Genomic DNA, 7,151 nt, shown 5'->3' on the forward strand with positions numbered 1-7,151 from the left:
AGCAATGCTACATAACAGTCTTTTAGGAAAGAAGTGGAAGAATACCTTCTCAAATGAAACAGCAGGGGGGATTTAGATAGGACAAAACCAATAACCTAAATTAGAATTTGGACAGTACATTATTGCTTGCAGCAACTTGATCTTTAATAATCACAAGCAGTCATTACCTCAGTTTCATGTCTCCTCTGAAGGGCAGGTCAAATAGACAGTACTACAAAATGGATGGTGTTTTAAAGCCTGATGTATGAATAGCAATGATAGGGTTTGTGCATTGCTCACCTTTGGTATTTTGTGGCCTCCATCCACACAGTCAGCTGCAGACCTCTGCCATCCATCGCAACAATGAAAAGAAACAAGAGTCTATATAGATGAATTATGAAATTCATGGTATCTGGGACCATGTTACAGAAGCTCACAGAGTGCAGAGATACTGTAGGTCTTTCCACAAATTTGTGATCTCTTCTGTATTTTGCTTGCATCCACTTTAAATAACGAAGGGGAGCATATGGCCTTTATTTTAAATACAGGAGTAAAACTAAACCAAGAAGTGGTTTCTAGGTGAGTTACAAATCACAGTGTATAATTGGTCGTAAGACTATAGACAGAACCGCTGAACCAAACAGTCCCCAGCCCAGATGTGTCCTGGGATGCACTGTCATCATATATTTGCATTAAATACTACTAGAAGAATAATTTGCATGGGATTTGCCACTGACACCACACAAGAATGTGCTAAGGAGAGACAGTATAAAAGACAGCAGAAATTTCTAACTTCAGTTTCAGCCAGAAATTAAATAAGAATTTCTTTTTCTGTCTCCTAAAGACAGGAACACAAATTCTGCCTTAACTTCCACTCCATACAGCTTCATTAAAATCAGTCCATGTCATTGCATGGGGCAGAAATTATCCAAATTTCTTTATCACAGAAGAAGCACATATAAGGCAAAGTGTTATTTATACTAACACTACCACATAAATAAATGAGCAATAATAAATCAAAAGGAATATCACAAACCACTTAGTTTAATAAATCAAGGCATTGAGGACAATTCACAATAAACTATAATAAAGTTTTCATTTCTTTACCAAGTTTGACATCAGGAAGGTGAAACCAATGCTTCCATTAAGAGATTAGCTTTCCAGGCAACAGATGAAAACAATAAGCTAAAAAGTCGATTTTCTTAATGTATTGTAGGTTTCTACCTTCTCCGATGTTCCAGAAATTAAATGTTGTTAGATAGCTTGGTTTCCCCTAATGATAGCAACTAAAGTCCTAATTAATTCATACACTATTGATTTATTTTTCCCCATGACTGTAAACTAAATATAGTAATCTTGTCCTTTTGTTAACACTTCTGAGTATCCCTCTTGAGTTAAAAGACCCTGTAGCCATATGGCTTCCAGGGTTGTACATAATGCATTGTAAGCACAGAATGTGTAAGACAAGGGAGGTCTTGTGCCACCATTTTGTTACTGCTGTGTGAATACAAGCTATCAATATTTCATTGAATATAAGGACCTGTGCAGTCTGTGAATATGCAGGCAATGAATCAAAATCTGCTCTCAGATACGCCAGTGTTTGCTGTCAAAATCAATTGAGTTATTCCAAATGTAGCTGATGAAGCTAAAAGCAGAAATTTTGCCCTACACTGCTCACTAAAAGAAATGCTTCAGTTACTTGAATCCTGTGCATTTTTCAAGCTTGCCTTAACCCCCTGCTACCTGCTGAGAGTCTATGTAATTAAAATAGAAGATAAGTTTCAATGGTCCAAAGATTATTTTCACTTACTAAGAACCAGCATTGTGAATTTCCTCAAAATGACTACCAAGTTTACAGAAATATAGTAGAGTTCAACATTAAAAAAGAGTGAAATTTTGTACTGCAAGCAGTATTAACTAAACGTTTTTGTATTGTCATGCAAAGACAATGGATAAAAATTAAGCCAGACTACGTATAGATTAAGAAACCAAACATTAGACATTCAAGTTTGAATATTTTGACCTTAATCTTTTCTAAAACCACGTTAAAGTTAACATTTTAGTATATAATTTGGAATCACCATTAATTATTCAGAAAAAATAATTTAGGTACTTTACAGTACAAGCAAAATAGAAGAATAGATTTCTCTATCCTGAAAGGCTTATAAGCATAAAGAATTGATCCTGCAAAATCTTATGCATGTGCTTAACTTCATGCACAGTAAGTAGATCCATGTGAGCACAATGCTTAAAGTTACGCACATGCTAAGTTTTTAACAGGATCAGGAACGAATTTTACACATAAAGCAGCAAAATGCAGTTATCAACATAAGGTAACAACAGACAATCTCTCAGTAAAGATTGCACTGCCATAGTATGTGCACCTCGTGTATCTTATAAAATTATGTTTCTCATCAAATACATATCACCGAAACTGTTACAAAAGCAGTGATTGTGTATGTCTGCTCAGTCCTTGATTTTACAAATGATACCTGCTTGCAAATATCAGTTCATGGAAAAAAACACACATGAAATATAGTTTCAAAAGGAAATCATAGTGGGCAGGATTAAAATTACTTTTGATAAAAGGAAAAAAAATCAATAAGGTAACAATGCCATAGAAATGTAATTCATGCAATACATCCTAATTATTTTAAAGGAAGCCCTAGCAGCATTTGAAAAGCCTGTGGATACACAATCATTAAATTTTAATGCTGATGTTTGTGTGTGTTTGAATTTATGGAAATTTGTGTGCAACTTTTCAATCCTGTTGTATCCCAGGGCTCCTTTGAAAACACGTCTAGGGCCTCAGTAGGGTTATTCAACTTAATGCACATTTTAAATAAAATAAATAAATAATGCTCAGTCATACCTAGTTTGTAGGCCATCAATCAGCTGTTTCTAACTTTTGGCATCTGTTTAAATAAAAGGGCACACCACAGGCTGCAATTTTTAATTCTGTTTTCTTAACTCAGTACAAAAGAACAGTTTATATCTTTTCTCAGTTTAGAAATGACAGTGCACCCATACAAAATACTCCTCCTTCCAATCAAACCTATGAAAACACTTCTTAATTTAACAATGAAAAAACAGAAAACATGGCCTACCTGTAAGTCTCCAGAATAGACCAAATGCCACAAGGTGTCTGGGAAACCATAGAGCGGACGGGTGAGACTTGGAAACCCTGCAAGAGCCTTCAATTGCACTGAAAAACCAGGCTACACCTGCATGGTCACTACACATTTGGAGGGAGCCAGGATGACTCTTTATGCCTGTGTCTTACTCTTCCAGGCTAGAAGGGGTCGTAATGCTTATTTGAACAGCTTTAAGTGCTGTGAAGACAACAGGTATTAGCCAGTACCTGAGAGAAGCATGTTGCACAGAGTGGCTGCTTCCTTGGTGTGCTCCCTTTTCTGCACCTTCTGCCCGGAGCTGCAGAACCCCATTTGCAAGATATAGGTAGGGAGCAGTTCCCACTGGCTCCTGCTGCTCTCCTTCACTCATCTCCATGACATAGAACGAAGAGAAACATGGGGCTGAATGTTTCCATTGGCTTTCAAATCCTCCTCCATCTGCTCTAGCTCCTGCAGAGGGAATTAGCAGGCTGGCTAACTGAGGGGATGGCCAGAATGGTCCAGGAGCAAGGGCAGAGAGTCCAGTAACCTGAGGATGAAGTAGTCACTGTGCAGCAACCTGAGGCTGGAAGACAGTGTGGGGACACGGGCATGTTCAGAGGGCTCTATAATCCAGCACTTTTGTTGTAAAGAGTGGGCATGCCACAAGAGGGGGTAGGATGGTCCCCATGATCCTGGCCAGCAACTCTGATAGGGAGCCAATTGTGAAGGGGGAGGGTAGATGAGCAGCTTGCCCCCTTCACTGATTACCCCTTTCTCTCTGTTGAGAAGAGCACAGTGGTACCTAGGCAGTGGTACCAAGAGAGGCACTTCATCCCCCAACATCTCTCCCAGTAGTCCCCACTGCCATGTGTCAGTCTCTCCTCTGGGAAAGGGGGCAGAACTAGAACCTTACCCACAGAGCAGCCCCACTGCCTCTGCTGAAGAAGTTGTCACCTCCTCAGCATTAGAACCTTGCCCTTTGGTTGCAGAGCTCTGCCATGCCACAGAGCTCCGCTCAGACTCAGCACTCGTATGGAAGGAAGGGCAGGATTTTGCCAGCTAGTGAAAAATACTATGAAAGAGTATGATGACAATTTTGCATTAGGACTGTAGCCTACAGTGACATTCATTGCTGAAACTGTTCTAATATTTGGTGTTATTGCTGCTGTTTCCAGAAATATACTGACTCTTCTGCTTTCACTTCAGGACCCGTGACAGTACCTTTTCTGCTATTTACCCTTAGGGCTGTATTTAACAAATGGGAGTGATTTAGTGCTCCTGACAATCAGAGACAGATACCCATAGCTGTAGTCAGTCTCAGTGTGGGTAGCTGTCCATGGTTCTGTGTACAGCATACTGTTCATTTAGCATCAAGGTTACAGCTCCCTGAACTTCATTTATTTAGGCCAAATGATTTCAATAGCAGCTGCAGCTACTTGGCACTGCAAAAAATTAGGCCATATTTAGGAGCCTAAATATGGAATTAATAGCTGAACTTTAGGCATCCAAGTTTGAAATGTTAGCCTGAAGTTTAAAATTTTGTTGATGGATTTGGTGCTTATGAAAGGAGGAGACTGGCATCATTCAGTTATGTAGACATCACGCAGATATGCCCACGGGGCTTATTAATGATCTCAGATTTAACATGTATGGCACCAGATTTGTGCCAATTGCCTACTGGCTATGCAATGAAGACACATTTCCACAGGGAACTGGATTGGCATCAAACTTATGGTAACATTTCTATAGTGCCTTCAATCTAAGGATCTTAAAGCACTTTACAAATAGTGATTGATTTAGTCTAATAGGTTATGTGGGAATATGGTAAGTATTGTGTTTGTTTTACCAATACTCTGCTTCCATTTATTTCAAGGATCACATTTTCAGGATCACCTCCTTTATGTGTCTGAAATTTCAGCTGAATCACCAGAGCAAGAATATATTTTTAGCTACTTCCTTACAGGCACATATCAGGTGACAAGATCCATGAGTGCAATTTGGTTTTTAGGTAACCATGCAACTTGCCCAAGATCTCCCATAGGTCTTCTGGGTGAAATAGTATCCAGACCCCTTTATTCCAAGTTTAACTAGCCCAAGTTTCCTGCCTTTTCACTCATGTCACTTACAACATTTTGTGAACCCACCCTTCAGAAGTGAAATCAAACCTCTATACTTCCTAGTGTTGTTACTGAATGTGTAAAAACAATTGGAAGCAAATTATTTCCACAGATTTGAACTGTTTTTAAAATTCACCCCCTCTTGGAGGGGCGGGGTACATAAACAGACACAATCTATTTTAAATAAATCTTTTTTAATGGAATCTGGAAAGAAGAAAGGAGCTTTCACTTTTAACTCATTTTCCTTCCCAATTATGGCAACTATACAAAGGACCAATCAGGCTCTCAGAAGATTTGTCAGAAAGCCTCCAAGTCCACGACACTGGTTTCCTTTCAAAAGCACTAGTCTGCAGCTGCCTGATAAAAGGCCACAACCCAGTACAAGGTAATCATTAGGCATACATTATTATTATTTTGCTAATTAGTCAAAAATCATTGGATTTCCCGTGGCTTCTTCCCGCTGAGCAATCATTTGATCTTGCTTATGTTGACAAACATGCAAGTCACCAATTCTGCCTCATTTATCATTTGACAAGGACAATGTTTGCTTCTTCATGTGTGAAGAAGAGAAGCCTAAGAGTAGGCGAACAGGCAACAGGAATCAGACTATAAGTAAAGCATCTTTTCAGTTCAGCTATCAGAGTGACAATCCCATAAAAAGAACAGAGTGTTCAGTATGTTCTTATGCCATGTTTATGTGCTACAGATGCACTACTGTTAGAATCCTACAATCCACCTTAAGAAAGGACCCTAAAATATGATGGAAATAGTTGTACCCTCTTACTAAACTCAGTATTCCACGGGAAAAAATTAATCCTACTCTCCCCCAACTGCAGCAGAGACTGATGATATAAATGTATGTACCATGACTGTGATTGCTAAGAAAAAGCATCATACATTCTGAAAAAGGGGGAAGAGCAAGAGCAAATTTAAATAATTCAGAACCCTCAAAATCTAGTTTGTAAGGTGTCTAAAGTTCAAGTCAGCAGCAGCTGTTTGCTGTACAGAAATAGACAGTTGAAGAAGGTGTGTGTTTGTCTTCATGTTTATTTCTAGTTGTTAGACATGATGAAAATGAAATGGCTGGTTTTAGATGCTCTTTTAGATGCTGAAGCTATTATAAAAAAATCCACTGTATATTCTGTACAGTAGACTGTTTTTCTGAGTAATGAAAATAAAAGTAAATATGGTATTTTTTCTCAGCAAGTTACACTGTTTCCTCAACACCTGCTTAAATGTATGCATTAAATATATACAGCAGTTCTTTTATCTGGAAGTTGTACTCAAGCACCTATTTTTCTTAATTCATTTTATGAGTTTTTATTAGCCCCCCTCCAGGACAAATATAAATAACAGAACTTTATTCTGAACAAAAAGGGGGGGAAATAAATGGGCAAGACTAAAAGAAAAACAATCTAAAAGAAATCAGATAATTAATCTTTCCTACAAGATTCATTCAAAGGCAGACAACACTGACCACACTATTGACCTTTCATATATGATGTTAAATAGGTAAGCGAAGCTGCTGAATTTATAGGACATTCACATCTGTGTCATCAAGGCTGCCTGGATGTCAAGCTTTGAGGGCTTTAAGTTAAAGGGTTTCAACTAGCAAAGATAAATAAGTAAAAACAGGAGCAGACAGGGTTGTGAACTGAAAGTAGTACATATTACTGTTTTATGAAAAAAGTACAAATCTCCCATAATTAAGGATTATGTAAAAATAGATTTAAGTGCACATTCAGTCTTTTGCTAAGCCATGTTTCCTGCCTCTCTCCTCTCCTCCCTCCAGGGAGATAATAGTGATTGTTCAGTTCTTTTATTTACCTAGAGTTTAAATTGGCTTTCAAAACTATAGTTTGTGTGCTTAACAACACTAATTAGTTTGTGAAATTATTTGATTTACTATTTTCCTTGGCACTTAAAAATACTGCAAGTA

The sequence above is a fragment of the Pelodiscus sinensis genome, chromosome 2, assembly GCF_049634645.1.
Source record: "Pelodiscus sinensis isolate JC-2024 chromosome 2, ASM4963464v1, whole genome shotgun sequence".
Lineage (NCBI taxonomy): Eukaryota > Metazoa > Chordata > Testudines > Trionychidae > Pelodiscus > Pelodiscus sinensis.